The following is a 19,530-nucleotide window of genomic DNA, read 5'->3' on the forward strand; positions in this document are numbered from 1 at the left end:
TTATTTGTGGCACTGCCGTTTAGGTCATATTGGTGTAAAGCGCATGAAGAAACTCCATGCTGTTGGGCTTTTGGAATCACTTGATTATGAATCACTTGATGCTTGCGAACCATGCCTTATGGGCAAGATGACTAAGACTCCGTTCTCCGGAACAATGGAGCGAGCAACTGACTTATTCGGAAATAATACATACTGATGTATGCGATCCGATGAGTGTTGAGGCTCGCGGCGGGTATCGTTATTTTCTGACCTTCACAGATGATTTGAGCAGATATGGGTATATCTACTTGATGAAACATAAGTCTGAAACATTTGAAAAGTTCAAAGAATTTCAGAGTGAAGTGGAAAATCATCGTGACAAGAAAATAAGGTTTCTACGATCTGATCGCGGAGACAAATATTTGAGTTACGAGTTTGGTCTTCAATTAAAACAATGTGGAATAGTTTCACAAATTCGTGCCACCTGGAACACCACAGCTTAATGGTGTGTTCGAACGTCATAACCGTACTTTATTGGATATAGTGCAATCTATGATGTTTCTTACCGATTTACCACTACAGTTTTGGGGTTATGCATTAGAGACAGCTGCATTCACGTAAAAAAAGGGGCACCATCTAAATCCGTTTGAGATGACACCATATGAACTGTGGTTTGGCAAGAAACCAAAGTTGTCGTTTCTTAAAGTTTGGGGTTGCGATGCTTATGTGAAAAGTTTCATCCTGATAAGCTCAAACCCAAATCGGAAAAGTGCGTCTTCATAGGATACCCAAAAGTTACTGTTGGGTACACCTTCTATCACAGATCCGAAGGCAAGATATTCGTTGCTAAGAATGGATCCTTTCTAGAGAAGGAGTTTCTCTCGAAAGAAGTGAGTGGGAGGAAAGTAGAACTTGATGAGGTAACTGTACCTTCTCCCGAATTGGAAAGTAGTTCATCACTGAAATCAGTTCCAGTGATGCTTACACCAATTAGTGAGGAAGTTAATGATGATGATCATGAAGCTTCGGATCAAGTTACTACCGAACCTCGTAGGTCAACCAGAGTGAGATCCGCACCAGAGTGGTACGGTAATCCTGTTCTGGAGGTCATGTTACTTGACCATGACGAACCTACGAACTATGAGGAAGCGATGGTGAGCCCAGATTCCGCAAAATGGCTTGAGGCCATGAAATCTGAGATGGGATCCATGTATGAGAACAAAGTGTGGACTTTGGTTGACTTGCCCGATGATCGGCAAGCCATAGAAAATAAATGGATCTTCAAGAGGAAGACGGACGCTGATAGTAGTGTTACTATCTACAAAGCTAGACTTGTTGAAAAAAGGTTTTTGACAAAGTTCAAGGTGTTGACTACGATGAGATTTTCTCACTCGCAGCGATGCTTAAGTCTGTCCGAATCATGTTAGCAATTGCCGCATTTTATGAAATCTGGCAAATGGATAAACAAAACTGCATTCCTTAATGGATTTATTAAAGAAGAGTTGTATATGATGCAACCAGAAGGTTTTTGTCTATCCTAAAGGTTCTAACAAAATATGCAAGCTCCAGCGATCCATCTATGGACTGGTGCAAGCATCTCGGAGTTGGAATATACGCTTTGATAAGTTGATCAAAGGATATAGTTTTATACAGACTTGCGGTGAAGCCTGTATTTACTAGAAAGTGAGTGGGAGCACTACAGCATTTCTGATAAGTATATGTGAATGACATATTGTTGATCGGAAATAATGTAGCATTATTCTGCAAAGCATAAAGGAGTGTTTGAAAGGAGTTTTTTAAAGAAAGACCTCGGTGAAGCTGCTTACATATTGAGCATCAAGATCTATAGAGACAGATCAAGACGCTTGATAAGTTTTTCAATGAGTACATACCTTGACAAGATTTTGAAGTAGTTCAAAATGGAACAGTCAAAGAAAGAGTTCTTGCCTGTGTTACAAGGTGTGAAATTGAGTAAGACTCAAAGCCCGACCACGGCAGAAGATAGAAAGAGAATGAAAGTCATTCCCTATGCCTTGGCCATAGGTTCTATAAAGTATGCCATGCTGTGTACCAGATCTATTGTATACCCTACACTGATTTTGGCAAGGGAGTACAATAGTGATCTAGGAGTAGATCACTGGACATCGGTCAAAATTATCCTTAGTGGAATAAGGATATGTTTCTCGATTATGGAGGTGACAAAAAGAGTTCGTCGTAAAGGGTTACGTCGATGCAAATTTTGACACTGATCCAGATGACTCTAAGTCTCAATCTGGATACATATTGAAAGTGGGAGCAATTAGCTAGAGTAGCTCCGTGCAGAGCATTGTAGACATAGAAATTTGCAAAATACTTACGGATCTGAATGTGACAGACCCGTTGACTAAAATTATCTCACAAGCAAAACATGATCACACCTTAGTACTCTTTGGGTGTTAATCACATAGCGATGTGAACTAGATTATTGACTCTAGTAAACCCTTTGGGTGTTGGTCACATGACGATGTGAACTACAGGTGTTAATCACATGGTGATGTGAACTATTGATGTTAAATCACATGGCGATGTGATCTAGATTATTGACTCTAGTGCAAGTGGGAGACTGAAGGAAATATGCCCTAGAGGCAATAATAAAGTTATTATTTATTTCCTTATATCATGATAAATGTTTATTATTCATGCTAGAATTGTATTAACCGGAAACATGATACATGTGTGAATACATAGACAAACAGAGTGTCACTAGTATGCCTCTACTTGACTAGCTCGTTGATCAAAGATGGTTATGTTTCCTAGCCATAGACATGAGTTGTCATTTGATTAACGGGATCACATCATTAGGAGAATGATGTGATTGACTTGACCCATTCCGTTAGCTTAGCACTTGATCGTTTAGTATGTTGCTATTGCTTTCTTCATGACTTATACATGTTCCTATGACTATGAGATTATGCAACTCCCGTTTACCGGAGGAACACTTTGTGTGCTACCAAACGTCACAACGTAACTGGGTGATTATAAAGGTGCTCTACAGGTGTCTCCGAAGGTACTTGTTGGGTTGGCGTATTTCGAGATTAGGATTTGTCACTCCGATTGTCGGAGAGGTATCTCTGGGCCCTCTCGGTAATGCACATCACTTTAGCCTTGCAAGCATTGCAACTAATGAGTTTGTTGCAAGATGATGTATTATGGAACGAGTAAAGAGACTTGCCGGTAACGAGATTGAACTAGGTATTGAGATACCGACGATCGAATCTCGGGCAAGTAACATACCGATGACAAAGGGAACAACGTATGTTGTTATGCGGTCTGACCGATAAAGATCTTCGTAGAATATGTGGGAGCCAAAATGAGCATCCAGGTTCCGCTATTGGTTATTGACCGGAGATGTGTCTCGGTCATGTCTACATAGTTCTCGAACCCGTAGGGTCCGCACGCTTAACGTTACGATGACAGTTATATTATGAGTTTATATGTTTTGATGTACCGAAGGTTGTTCGGAGTCCTGGATGTGATCACGGACATGACGAGGAGTCTCGAAATGGTCGAGACATAAAGATTGATATATTGGACGACTATATTCAGACACCGGAAATGTTCCGGGTGATTTCGGAGAAAACCGGAGTGCCGGAGGGTTACCGGAACCCCCCCGGGAGAAGTAATGGGCCTTATGGGCCTTAGTGGAGAGAGAGAGGGGCAGCCAAGAGGGGCCGCGCGCCCCCTCCCCCTCTGGTCCGAATTGGACTAGGAGAGGGGGGCGGCGCCCCCCTTTTCCTTCTCCCTCTCCCCCTCTTTCCTTCTCTCCTACTCCAACAAGGAAAGGAGGAGTCCTACTCCCGGTGGGAGTAGGACTCCCCCCTTGGCGTGCCCTCCTCCTTGGCCGGCCGCCTCCCCCCTTGCTCCTTTATATACGGGGGCAGGGGGCATCCCATAGACACAACAATTGATCTATTGATCTCTTAGCCGTGTGCGGTGCCCCCCTCCACCAGATTACACCTCGATAATATCGTAGCGGTGCTTAGGCGAAGCCCTGCGTCGGTAGAACATCATCATCGTCACCACGCCGTCGTGCTGACGAAACTCTCCCTCAACACTCAGCTGGATCGGAGTTCGAGGGACATCATTGAGCTGAACGTGTGCTGAACTCGGAGGTGCCGTACGTTCAGTACTTGATCGGTCGGATCGTGAAGACGTACGACTACATCAACCGCGTTGTGTTAACGCTTCCGCTTTCGGTCTATGAGGGTACGTGGACAACACTCTCCCCTCTCGTTGCTATGCATCACCATGATCTTGCGTGTTCGTAGGAATTTTTTTGAAATTACTACGTTCCCCAACACCTATAACCTGTAATAATTCTTTGCGGGATCAATTCATCTTTATCATTAGGAACGACGGTAATACCTCCCTTTTTAGGGACACAATGGACAGGACTTATCCACTGACTATCATCAACGGGATAAATAATACCTGCCTCAAGAAGCTTTAGTATTTCCTTTCTTACCACTTCTTTCATCTTAGGATTCAGCCGACGTTGATGATCACGAACTGGTTTGGCATCTTTCTCCAAATTTATTTTGTGTTGGCATAGAGTGGGACTAATGCCCTTAAGATCATCAAGAGTATATCCAATAGCAGCGCGGTGCTTCTTCAGAGTTTTCAATAATCTCCCTTCTTCATGCTCTGAAAGGTTAGCACTAATAATAACAGGATATATCTTTTTCTCATCAAGATAAGCATATTTAAGAGTATCAGGTAACGGTTTAAGCTCAAACACGGGATCACCCTTGGGTGGAGGAGGATCCCCTAGGATTTCAACCGGCAAATTGTGTTTCAGGATAGGTTCCTGTTTAAAGAATACTTCATCAATTTCCCTTCTTTCATTCATAAACATATCATTTTCATGGCCTAGCAAATATTGTTCTAAAGGATCACTAGGAGGTACGGAAATAGAAGCAAGACCAATAATTTCATCCTTACTAGGCAATTCCTCTTCACGGTGTTGTCTACGAAATTTAGAAAAGTTAAACTCATGAGACATATCACCTAAACCAATAGTAACAACATCCTTTTCGCAGTCTATCCTAGCATTAACAGTGTTCAAGAAGGGTCTACCAAATATAATGGGACAAAAGCTATCTTGTGGGGAACCAAGAACAAGAAAATCAGTAGGATATTTAGTTTTCCCACACAAGACTTCAACATCTCTAACAATTCCAATTGGTGATATAGTATCTCTATTAGCAAGTTTAATTGTGACATCAATATCTTCTAACTCAGTAGGTGCAATATCATGCATAATTTCTTTGTATAAGTCAATAGGTATTGCACTACCACTAGCACCCATATCACATAAGCCATGATAACAATGATCTCCTATTTTAACAGAAATAACAGGCATGCCTACCACATGTCTATGTTTATCTTTAGCACAAGGTTTGGCAATCCTAGCAGTTTCATTGCAGAAATGAATAACATGCCCATCAATATTATCAGACAAGAGATCTTTAACAATAGCAATATTAGGTTCAACTTTAACTTGCTCATGAGGTGTATAAGTTCTAATATTGCTTTTACGAACCACAGTTGAAGCTTTAGCGTGATCCTTTATTCTAATAGGGAAAGATGGTTTCTCAACATAAGTAGTAGGAACAATAGGATCATTATAAGTGATAGTCTTTTCTTCAACTTTAATAGGTGCAGCTACTTTTACTTCTATGGGAGGATGATATTTAAACCACTTCTCCTTAGGGAGATCAACATGAGCAGCAAAAGATTCACAGAAAGAAGCTACTGTCTCAGAGTCAGGTCCATATTTAGTGCTAAATTTACGGAAAACATCAGTATCCATAAAAGATTTAACACAATCAAACTTAGGTGTCATACCTGACTCCTTACCTTCGTCGAGATCCCAATCTTCAGAGTTGTGTTTAATTCTTTCCAATGAATCCCATTTAAATTCAATAGTCTTCATCATAAAAGAGCCAGCACAAGAAGTATCGAGCATGGTGCGATTGTTATCAAAAAGCCGAGCATAAAGATTTTGAATAATTATCTCTCTTGGGAGCTCATGATTGGGGCATGAATATAACATTGATTTAAGCCTCCCCAATCTTGAGCGATGCTTTCTCCTTCGCGAGGCGAAAAATTATATATATAATTGCGATCACGATGAACAAGATGCATAGGATAAAACTTCTGATGAAATTCCAATTTCAATCGTTTGTAGTTCCATGATCCCATATCATAACATAGCCTATACCATGTCAATGCATCTCCCTTCAAAGATAAAGGGAAGACCTTCTTCTTAATAACATCATCGGGCACACCTGCAAGCTTAAATAATCCACAAACTTCATCCACATATATTAGGTGCTCATCAGGATGCATTGTTCCGTCTCCTGCAAAAGGATTAGCTAGCAGTTTTTCTATCATACCCGAAGGAATCTCAAAGTAGACATTTTCATTTTCAGTAGGTTCAGTAGGTTGAGGAGCAACTCTTTGCTCTACTGGTCGGGGTGAAGATACCCCGAACAAGCCCCTCAGAGGATTACTTTCCATAGTAACGAGTGACAGTAAATTTCAGCACACTATATAAAATTTTCCTTACCAAAATTCCACCTACCAAAGGTGCTTCACTCCCCGGTAAATAAAGTGCAGCAAGGTGACCCAATCCTTTTTGTAGCAAAGGACAAGCCTGGACAAACTCTTATATAGAGAAAAGCGCTCCCGAGGATACATGGGAATTATCGTCAAGCTAGTTTTCATCACGTTCATATGATTCGCGTTCGGTACTTTGATAATTTGATATGTGGGTGGACCGGTGCTTGGGTGCTGTCCTTACTTGGACAAGAATCCCACTTATGATTAACCCCTATTGCAAGCATCCGCAACTACAAAACAAGTATTAAGGTAAACCTAACCATAGCATGAAACATATGGATCCAAATCAGCCCCTTACGAAGCAACGCATAAACTAGGGTTTAAGCTTCTATCACTCTAGCAACCCATCATCTACTTATTACTCCCCAATGCCTTCCTCTAGGCCCAAATAATGGTGAAGTGTCATGTAGTCAACGTTCACATAACACCACTAAAGGAGAGACAACATACATCTCATCAAAATATCGAACGAATACCAAATTCACATGACTACTAATAGCAAGACTTCTCCCATGTCCTCAGGAACAAACGTAAATAATCACAAAGCATATTCATGTTCATAATCAGAGGAGTATTAATATGCATATAGGATCTGAACATATGATCTTCCACCAAATAAACCAACTAGCATCAATTACAAGGAGTAATCAACACTACTTGCGACCTACAGGTACCAATCCCAGACTTGGAGACAAGAATTGGATACAAGAGATGAACTAGGGTTTGAGAGGAGATGGTGCTGGTGAAGATGTTGATGGAGATTGGCCCTCTCCCGATGAGAGGAGCATTGGTGATGACGATGGCGATGATTTCCCCCTCCCGGAGGGAAGTGTCCCCGGCAGAACAGCTCTGCCGGAGCCCTAGATTGGTTCCGCCAAGGTTCCGCCTCGTGGCGGCGGAGTCTCGTCCCGAAAGCTTTCTTATGATTTTTCTTCGGACGAAAGACTTCATATAGCAGAAGATGGGCACCGGAGGGCCAACAGGGGGCCCACGAGGCAGGGGGCGCGCCCAGGGGGGTAGGGCGCCCCCCCCCCACCCTCGTGGCCAGGGTGTGGGCCCCCTCTGGTATTTCTTCCGCTCTGTATTTTTTATTATTTCCAAAAGCAACTTTTGTGGAGTTTCAGGACTTTTGGAGATGTGCAGAATAGGTCTCTAATATTTGCTCCTTTTCCAGCCCAGAATTCCAGCTGCCGGCATTCTCCCTCCTCATGTAAACCTTGTAAAATAAGAGAGAATAGGCATAAGTATTGTGACATAATGTGTAATAACATCCCATAATGCAATAAATATCGATATAAAAGCATGATGCAAAATGGACGTATCATCTTGCTATAAGTAGTCATGTGAATTTGGTATTCGTTCGATATTTTGATGAGATGTATGTTCTCTCTCCTCTAGTGGTGTTATGTGAACGTTGACACATGACACTTCACCATTGTTTGGGCCTAGAGGAAGGCATTGGGAAGTAATAATTAGATGATGGGTTGCTAGAGTGATAGAATCTTAAACCCTAGTTTATGAGTTTCTTCGTAAGGGGCTGATTTGGATCCATATGTTTCATGCTATGGTTAGGTTACCTTAATACTTCTTTTGTAGTTGCAGATGCTTACAATAGGGGTTAATCATAAGTGAGATGCTTATCCAAGAAAGGGTAGTACCCAAGCACCGGTTCACCCACATATAAAATTATCAAAGTAACGAACACGGATCATATGAGCGTGATGAAAACTATCTTGACGATAATTCCCATGTGTCCTCGGGAGCGCTTTACTTCATATAAGAGTTTGTCCAGGCTTGTCCTTTGCTACAAAAAGGATTGGGCCACCTTGCTGCATCTTATTTACTTTCATTACTTGTTACCCGTTACAAATTACCTTATCACAAAACTATCTGTTACCGATAATTTCAGTGCTTGCAGAGAATACCTTACCGAAAACCGCTTGTCATTTCCTTCCGCTCCTTGTTGGGTTCGACACTCTTACTTATCGAAAGGACTACGATAGATCCCCTATACTTATGGGTCATCAAGACTCTTTTCTGGCGCCATTGCCGGGAAGTGAAGCGCCTTTGGTAGGTGGAATTTGGTAAGGAAAAAAATTCTATAGTGTGCTGAAATTTACTGTCACTTGTTACTATGAAACATAATCCTTTGAGGGGCTTGTTCGCGGTATCTTCACCCCGACCAGTAGAGCAAAGAGTTGCTCCTCAACCTACTGAACCTACTGAAAATGTTTACTTTGAAATTCCTTCGGGTATGATAGAGAAACTGCTAGCTAATCCTTTTACAGGAGATGGAACATTACATCCCGATTTGCACCTAATCTACGTGGATGAAGTTTGTGGATTATTTAAGTTTGCAGATATGCCCAAGTATGTTATCAAGAAGAAGGTCTTCCCTTTATCTTTGAAGGGAAAGGCATTGACATGGTTTAGGCTATGTGATGATATGGGATCATGGAACTACAACCGATTGAAATTGGAATTTAATCAGAAATTTTATCCTATGCATCTTGTTCATCGTGATCGCAATTATATATATAATTTTTGGCCTCGCGAAGGAGAAAGCATCGCTCAAGCTTGGGGGAGGCTTAATTCAATGTTATATTCATGCCCCAATCATGAGCTCTCAAGAGAAATTATTATTCAAAAAATTTATGCTCGGCTTTCTCTCAATAATCGCTCCATGCTCGATACTTCTTGTAGTGGCTCTTTTATGATGAAGACTATTGAATTCAAATGGGATTTACTGGAAAGAACTAAATGCAACTCTGAAGATTGGGATCTCGACGAAGGTAAGGAGTCAGGTATAACACCTAAGTTTGATTGTGTTAAATCTTTTATGGATACCGATGTTTTCCGTGAATTTGGCACTAAATATGGACTTGACTCTGAGATAGTAGCTTCTTTTTGTGAATTCTTTGCTACTCATGTTGACCTCCCTAAGGAGAAGTGGTTTAAATATAATCCTCCCATTGAAGTAAAAGTAGTTGCACCTATTAAACTTGAAGAAAAGACTATCACTTATAATGTTGATCCTATTGTTCCTACTGCTTATCTTGAGAAACCACCTTTCCCTGTTAGAATAAAGGATCATGCTAAAGCTTCAATTGTGGTTCGTAAGAGTAACACTAGAACACCAACACCCCCTGAGAAAATTAAAGTTGAACCTAGTATTGCTATGGTTAAAGATCTCTTGGCTGATAATATTGATGGGCATGTTATTTACTTATGTGATGAAGCTGCTAGAATTGCTAGACCTGATACTAAAAATAAACATAGACCTGTTGTAGGCATGCCTGTTATTTCTGTTAAAATAGGAGATCATTGCTATCATGGCTTATGTGATATGGGTGCTAGTGCAAGTGCAATACCTCATTCCTTAAACAAAGAAATTATGCATGATATTGCACCTGCTGAGATAGAGGAAATTGATGTTACAATTAAGCTTGCCAATAGAGACACTATTTCACCAGTTGGGATTGTTAGAGATGTTGAAGTCTTGTGTGGGAAAGTTAAATATCCTGCTGATTTTCTTGTTCTTGGTTCCCCACAAGATAATTTTTGTCCCATTATATTTGGTAGACCCTTCTTGAATACTGTTAATGCTAGGATAGACTGCAAAAAGGATGTTGTTACTATTGGTTTGGGGGATATGTCTCATGAGTTTAATTTTGCTAAATTTCGTAGACAACCCCATGATAAAGAATTGCCTAGTAAAGATGAAATTATTGGTCTTGCTTCTATTGTCGTGCCTCCTAATGATCCTTTAGAACAATATTTGCTCGACCATGAAAATGATATGTTTATGAATGAAAGAAGGGAAATAGATGGAGTATTGTTTAAACAGGGACCCATTTTGCAACACAACTTGCCTCTTGTAATCCTAGGGGATCCTCCTCCACCCAAGGGTGATCCCATGTTTGAGCTTAAACCATTACCTGATACTCTTAAATATGCTTATCTTGATGAAAAGAAGATATATCCTGTTATTATTAGTGCTAACCTTTCAGAGCATGAAGAAAAGAAATTATTGAAAACTCTGAAGAAGCACCGTGCTGCTATTGGATATACTCTTGATGATCTTAAGGGCATTAGTCCCACTTTATGCCAGCACAAAATAAAATTGGAGAAAGACGCTAAACCAGTTGTTGATCACCAACGACGGTTAAATCCTAAGATGAAAGAAGTGGTAAGAAAAGAAATACTAAAGCTTCTGGAGGCAGGTATAATCTATCCCGTTGCTGATAGTCAGTGGGTAAGCCCTGTCCATTGTGTCCCTAAGAAGGGAGGTATTACCGTTGTTCCTAATGATAAAGATGAATTGATCCCACAAAGAATTATTACAGGTTATAGAATGGTAATTGATTTCCGCAAATTAAATAAAGCTACTAAAAAGGATCATTACCCTTTACCTTTTATTGATCAAATGCTAGAAAGATTATCCAAACATACACATTTTTGCTTTCTAGATGGTTATTCTGGTTTCTCTCAAATACCTGTGTCAAAAGAGGATCAAGAAAAGACCACTTTTACTTGCCCTTTCGGTACCTTTGCTTATAGACGTATGCCTTTTGTTTTATGTAATGCACCTGCTACCTTTCAAAGATGCATGATGGCTATATTCTATGATTTTTGTGAAAAGATTGTTGAGGTTTTCATGGATGATTTCTCCGTATACGGAACTTCTTTTGATGATTTCTTGAGCAACCTTGATCGAGTTTTGCAGAGATGTGAAGAAACTAATCTTGTCTTGAATTGGGAAAAGTGCCACTTTATGGTTAATGAAGGTATTGTCTTGGGGCATAAAATTTCTGAAAGAGGTATTGAAGTTGATAAAGCTAAAGTTGATGCTATTGAAAAGATGCCGTGTCCCAAGGACATTAAAGGTATAAGAAGTTTCCTTGGTCATGCCGGTTTTTACAGGAGGTTCATTAAGGACTTCTCTAAAATTTCTAGGCCTCTGACTGATCTCTTACAAAAAGATGTTCCTTTTGTCTTTGATGATGATTGTGTAGAAGCATTTGAAATACTTAAGAAAGCCTTGATTTCTGCACCTATTGTTCAGCCACCTGATTGGAATTTACCCTTTGAAATTATGTGTGATGCTAGTGATTATGCTGTAGGTGCTGTTCTAGGACAAAGAGTTGATAAGAAATTAAATGTTATCCAATATGCTAGTAAAACTCTAGACAGTGCCCAGAGAAATTATGCTACTACTGAAAAAGAATTTTTAGCAGTTGTATTTGCTTGTGATAAGTTCAGACCTTATATTGTTGATTCTAAAGTAACTGTTCACACTGATCATGCTGCTATTAAATATCTTATGGAAAAGAAAGATGCTAAACCTAGACTTATTAGATGGGTTCTCTTGCTACAAGAATTTGATTTGCATATTATTGATAGAAAGGGAGCTGAGAACCCCGTTGCAGACAACTTGTCTAGGTTAGAGAATGTTCTTGATGACCCACTACCTATTGATGATAGCTTTCCCTGATGAACAATTAGCTGTCATAAATGCTTCTCGTACTGCTCCATGGTATGCTGATTATGCTAATTACATTGTTGCTAAATTTATACCACCTAGTTTCACATACCAGCAAAAGAAAAAGTTTTTCTATGATTTAAGACATTACTTCTGGGATGACCCACACCTTTATAAAGAAGGAGTAGATGGTGTTATTAGACGTTGTGTACCTGAGCATGAACAGGAACAGATCCTACGCAAGTGTCACTCCGAGGCTTATGGAGGACACCACGCTGGAGATAGAACTGCACATAAGGTATTGCAATCCGGTTTTTATTGGCCTACTCTCTTCAAAGATGCCCGTAAGTTTGTCTTGTCTTGTGATGAATGTCAAAGAATTGGTAATATTAGTAGACGTCAAGAAATGCCTATGAACTATTCACTTGTTATTGAACCATTTGATGTTTGGGGCTTTGATTATATGGGACCGTTTCCTTCCTCTAATGGGTATACACATATTTTAGTTGCTGTTGATTACGTTACTAAGTGGGTAGAAGCTATTCCAACTAGTAGTGCTGATCATAACACCTCTATTAAGATGCTTAAAGAAGTTATTTTTCCGAGGTTTGGAGTCCCTAGATACTTAATGACTGATGGTGGTTCACATTTTATTCATGGTGCTTTCGTAAAATGCTTGCTAAGTATGATGTTAATCATAGAATTGCATCTCCATATCACCCGCAGTCTAGTGGTCAAGTAGAACTTAGTAATAGAGAGCTCAAATTAATTTTGCAAAAGACTGTTAATAGATCTAGAAAGAATTGGTCCAAGAAACTTGATGATGCTTTATGGGCCTATAGAACTGCATATAAAAATCCTATGGGTATGTCTCTGTATAAAATGGTTTATGGAAAAGCATGTCACTTACCTCTCGAACTAGAATATAAGGCATATTGGGCCATTAAAGATCTCAATTATGATTTCAAACTTGCCGGTGAGAAGAGACTATTTGACATTAGCTCACTTGATGAATGGAGAACTCAGGCCTATGAGAATGCCAAACTGTTTAAAGAAAAAGTTAAAAGATGGCATGACAAAAGGATACAAAAACGTGAGTTTAATGTAGGTGATTATGTGTTGCTATTCAACTCTCGTTTAAGATTTTTTGCAGGAAAACTTCTCTCTAAATGGGAAGGGCCTTACGTTATCGAGGAAGTCTATCATTTAGGTGCCATAAAAATCAACAACTTCGAAGGCACAAATCCAAAGGTGGTGAACGGTCAAAGAATCAAACATTATATCTCAGGTAATCCTATAAATGTTGAAACTAATGTTATTGACACCGTGACCCTGGAGGAATACATAAGGGACACCTTCCAGAACGTTTCAGACTCCGAAAAGGAATAGGTACGTGGTACGGTAAGTGAACCGACTCCAGAACAGTTCTAATGGCAATTTTTCTCCGTTTTGGAATATTTAAGAAAATAGGAAAATAAGAAGTAGTCCGAAAGGGACACGAGACGTCCACGAGGGTGGAGGGCGCGCCCTACCCCCCTGGGCGCGCCCCCTGCCTCGTGGGCTCCTCGTGTGCTCTCCGGACTCCGTGACGATACTTCTTTTGGTCGGTAAAAATTCATTATATAATCTCCCGAAGGTTTTGACCACCGTACCACGCAAATATCCTCTGTTTTTGTTTCGAGCTGTTTCTGCCGCAGATTAGAGCAAGATGTCTTCTCAAGAGTCAGTCGGGGAGAGCCGGGTGTCGAATCCGACACCGGGACCAAGAGCAAACAGTGATGTTGACCACTTTGGACCATCAACGAAGGAAGAGATGGAGGCCGACTTGAAAAGGATAGATGCCATGGAGGAGGATCAGGAAGTTACTTCCCTTTTCCGAGCCGGATTCACGATGGGGGAGCTACAGAGCTCAGCTATTCCAAACTCGGTCGTCCCTTCCAATGTTAAATTTCTCTCTTATGAAAATATGAAAAAGAGTGTTACTTGTTCCCCCGCAGCTATGCAACATCCATGGGTGAAAGGAGCTTTAACCGTCACGGGTAAGCTCCGTAAGGAAATAATGGACCTCAAGCAACAAGTCAATAAGCTCGAGGAAGAGAATCGTATCCTGAGGGGCATCATCGCCAAGAATATCACATCACCACCTCTGAAGAAAGAGCAATAAATACATGGGTATGCGCACTCCCCTTGGCAACTGCCAAGCTTGGGGGAGGTGCCCTGGTATCGTATCACCATCACACTCCTATCTTTACTGTTTTTCTTAGTTCGATCCTTTTAGTAATATCTTGATCTAGTAGAATAAAGTTTTAGTATGATTTAGTGTTGAGTTTTGCCTTATGATCCTTCTATGTAATTGAGTCCGTGAGTTCTATATATAATAAAGATTAGTGTTGAGTCAAGGGCTTGATTATCTTGCTATGATCTTGAGGGAATAATAGAAAAGAAAGAATAAAAAGAAATAAAGAGATCATATTGATCTTATGGAGAGTAATGACTTCACATATAAAGAGTATGATGAATAAAAGTTGTTGAGAGTTGACAAACATAGTTTTGGTCATCGTTGCAATTAATAGGAAGTAATAAAGAAAGAGAGGTTTTCACATATAAATATACTATCTTGGACATCTTTTATGATTGTGAGCACTCATTAAAATATGACATGCTAAAGAGTTGATGTTGGACAAGGAAGACAACGTAATGGGTTATGTTTTCTTATATCCGAAATAAAGTATATTGTCATGGATCATCCAACATGTTGAGCTTGCCTTTCCCCTCATGCTAGCCAAATTCTTTGCACCAAGTAGAGATACTACTTGTGCTTCCGAATATCCTTAAACCCAGTTTTGCCATGAGAGTCCACCATACCTACCTATGGATTGAGTAAGATCCTTCAAGTAAGTTGTCATTGTTGCATGCAATAAAAATTGCTCTCTAAATATGTATGATTTATTAGTGTGGAGAAAATAAGCTTTATACGATCTTGTGATGTGGAAGAAATAAAAGCGACGGACTGCATAATAAAGGTCCATATCACAAGTGGCAATATAAAGTGACGTTCTTTTGCATTAAGATTTGTGCATCCAACCATAAAAGCACATGACAACCTCTGCTTCCCTCTGCGAAGGGCCTATCTTTTATTCTTGTCTTATACCTTATACAAGAGTCATGGTGATCTTCACCTTTCCTTTTTACATTTTATCCTTTGGCAAGCACATTGTGTTGGAAAGATCCTGATATATTATATCCAATTGGATGTAAGTTATCATGAACTATTATTGTTGACATTACCCTTGAGGTAAAAGGTTGGGAGGCAACACTATAAGCCCCTATCTTTCTCTGTGTCCGATTAAAACTCCATACCCATAAGTATTGCGTGAGTGTTAGCAATTGTGAAAGACTAAATGATAGTTGAGTATGTGGACTTGCTGAAAAGCTCTTATATTGACTCTTTCCGATGTTATGATAAATTGCAATTGCTTCAATGACCGAGATTATAGTTTGTTAGTTCTCAATGAAGTTTCTGATTCATACTTTACATTGTGAATAGATTATTACTTGAGCATAAGAAATCATATGACAATATCTATATATGTTGCTGTTATAAGAATGATCATGATGCCCTCATGTCCGTATTTTATTTTATCGACACCTCTATCTCTAAACATGTGGACATATTTTTCGTTATCGGCTTCCGCTTGAGGACAAGCGAGGTCTAAGCTTGGGGGAGTTGATACGTCCATTTTGCATCATGCTTTTATATCGATATTTATTGCATTATGGGCTGTTATTACACATTATGTCACAATACTTATGCCTATTCTCTCTTATTTTACAAGGTTTACATGAAGAGGGAGAATGCCGGCAGCTGGAATTCTGGGCTGGAAAAGGAGCAAATATTAGAGACCTATTCTGCACAACTCCAAAAGTCCTGAAACTTCACGGAGGCACGTTTTGGAATATATAAAAAATATTGGAGAAAGAATCAACCAGAGGGGGCCCACACCCTGGCCACGAGGGTGGGGGCGCGCCCCCTGCCTCGTGGGCCCCCTGGCAGGCCTCCGGTGCCCATCTTCTGCTATATGAAGTCTTTTACCCTGGAAAAAAATCATAAGCAAGCTTTTGGGACGAAACACCGCCGCCACGAGGCGGAACCTTGGCGGAACCAATCTAGGGCTCCGGCGGAGCTGTTCTGCCGGGGAAACATCCCTCCGGGAGGGGGAAATAATAACCATCGTCATCACCAACGATCCTCTCATCAGGAGGGGGTCAATCTCCATCAACATCTTCACCAGCACCATCTCCCCTAAAACCCTAGTTCATCTCTTGTACTCAATCTTTGTCCCAAACCTTAGATTGGTACCTGTGGGTTGCTAGTAGTGTTGATTACTCCTTGTAGTTGATGCTAGTTGGTTTATTTGGTGGAAGATCATATGTTCAGATCCTTTATGCATATTAATACCCCTCTGATTATGAACATGAATATGATTTGTGAGTAGTTACGTTTGTTCCTGAGGACATGGGAGAAGTCTTGCTATAAGTAGTCATGTGAATTTGGTATTCGTTCGATATTTTGATGAGATGTATGTTGTCTCTCCTCTAGTGGTGTTATGTGAACGTCGACTACATGACACTTCACCATTGTTTGGGCCTAGAGGAAGGCATTGGGAAGTAATAAGTAGATGATGGGTTGCTAGAGTGACAGAAGCTTAAACCCTAGTTTATGAGTTGCTTCGTAAGGGGCTGATTTGGATCCATATGTTTCATGCTATGGTTAGTTTTACCTTAATACTTCTTTTGTAGTTGCGGATGCTTGCAATAGGGGTTAATCATAAGTGGGATGCTTGTCCAAGAAAGGGCAGTACCCAAGCACCGGTTCACCCACATATCAAATGATCAAAGTAACGAACGCGGATCATATGAGCGTGATGAAAACTAGCTTGACGATAATTCCCATGTGTCCTCGGGAGCATTTTCCTTCATATAGGAGTTTGTCCAGGCTTGTCCTTTGCTACAAAAAGGATTGGGCCATCTTGCTGCACCTTATTTACTTCAATTACTTGTTACCCGTTACAAATTACCTTATCACAAAACTATTTGTTACCGATAATTTTAGTGCTTGCAGAGAATACCTTACTAAAACCGCTTGTCATTTCCTTCTGCTCCTCGTTGGGTTCGACACTCTTACTTATCGAAAGGACTACGATAGATCCCCTATACTTGTGGGTCATCAGATTCCAGGATACCACCTGAGTTGTCGTCCTTTCTGATAAGATGAAGCAGATCGCTGAGCTGGCGCCGCCTGCAAGGCCGGCAATGGAGCCCATCTTCATGACATTGTGGTCCAGGAAGCCACCCTTGACAACTCTATCGATCTCGCCCTGTGCCCGTGAGGGCTGCTCCCTGGACCGTAGAGTGAAAGTCCTCAATAGCCCGGGAGGGAGCCCACGAAGCATAGGTGATGCTAAAGGCCCACTTCCCGAGCATGTACCTCAGCCCCATTGTTACAGTGAATCCCAAGGGCGCCAATGGGCATGAGGTGAAGCCGAAGGTCTTCTTCGACGTTGTTCTGCAGTACGCCTGGACCATCGAGGAAGATTGTGACCTGGGACAATTTATCGAGTAGATTAGATTTACATCAAACTCGAATGCCGAAAAGGGAGCATGCGTCGATGCTATTTTTTGGCTTCCGTAAAACCATCCCCAATATGACCCCAAATAGAAAAATGCTCAATATAAAAGTTGTTTGTTTCATTGAGACGAACGACTTTTATTTTTGGATCATCTCAATCCAAGGTGAATGCATCTTCTAGAGCCAAAAAAACCTTGTCTGAGAAGCAAATGAAAATATGTTACTGGCTGACCCTAGAAATGTCCGGGTAATGCCAGAATAGAAGTTTCACAATCCTCATGCAAGTGCAATCATATCGAAGGCATGTGACCCTATGCCATAAAAGAGGTTCCACAATAAAGATAAAAACCAAAGATACCATATCAAAGCTAGCTTTATGATATTACGACATGTGCTAGAATTGAAGAAGCATGCATCCACAAAGGCACATAAATGCGATGTAGTGGAGTAGCTTCACTTCACGAAACACATGGCCATTCCAAGCCTCACTATTCCAATTACTCTAGTGATGTCGAACAACGATCATTGAGATCATCCATATGTGTTTTCAGAGAGTAGATCTATCAGTTTCTAGGGTTGAAAGGCGTTGGGAATCATTTTGTTCTTGGAAAATCCATTTGTGCAAGTAGTTTAGTCCCTTCAGGTTAGGCAACATATCCCTCGGTGCCACCATGATTTTAGCAAGCAACCAGATGACATTTTGGGACTCAAGGATGCTAGCGATGTCCATGGCATCCACCCCCCATCTTGAACTCCAAAAGGTTTCCTTGACGTTCCTACATTAATCATAGTTGCGCCACATTTCAGGTGGCTCTAGGTTGACATACTAGAGTTGAGCACGAGATTTATTAGTAGCATTGTTATTTCATATATTCTTGATCATCAAATGTAAGAGAATATATATCCTCACCGTCTTTAGCTTCTAGATATCTTAAGTCTGATAGGCACAAAAGTATATCTCAAGGGAGCAATGTATATAGTGATATATGCTCAAATATACCCTTAGACCTGTAATTGTGTGCCTCAATCTTCCATGTATGAGATTCCACGAAAAATCTTTGTTGACCGGGATCCTAAAACTCCATACGAAACGAGACATGTACAAACGCATTGAACTATTGAGACTTTGGACAATCCTACATTATAAAACCAACAACCTAAGAGATCCATAGATAGCTAAAACCAGAAATAACTCCAACATAAAGATAAATTATTTCTGAAAACAATGGAAGTTAATACAATTTCAGTATAGATCTTGGACTATACAATAGACACGTGATTACTTGGAAGAAATTAAGTTTGTGTATGATTAATGAAATGTTCACATAATGATAAGTACTTTGTGACACCATAAGCCTTACGAGTTCATATACAAAGATACACAAAAGTATCACCCGTAAAATGCAGAAATTGGTAGTTCAATCGAACAATTTACTGTTACACATTTTGAGATGGTACGAAAAATGTACAAGCTTTTTGATGAGGGCAGGTGACATAGCTTTGGTAAGTTGGTATGTGAATTTTTCCCAGGTCTAGCACACGATAATTGTCTTGCATTCATATCAAATGCATGTGAGCCAACGACATTCATAAAATATGGTACAATAATGGTTGGGGATAGTAAATCATGACTTATAGAAGCGAATTGCATGTGTTGAAAATGAGGAGAAGTCCATCCACACAAGCCGATAAATGCAATGCAGTGGCAACAATGCCCAACATATAAACTTATGTCCACTATAGGCATATTCCAGTTAGTCTAGCGACGAGGAACATA

The sequence above is a fragment of the Triticum aestivum genome, chromosome 7D, assembly GCF_018294505.1.
Source record: "Triticum aestivum cultivar Chinese Spring chromosome 7D, IWGSC CS RefSeq v2.1, whole genome shotgun sequence".
NCBI classification, from domain to species: domain Eukaryota; kingdom Viridiplantae; phylum Streptophyta; class Magnoliopsida; order Poales; family Poaceae; genus Triticum; species Triticum aestivum.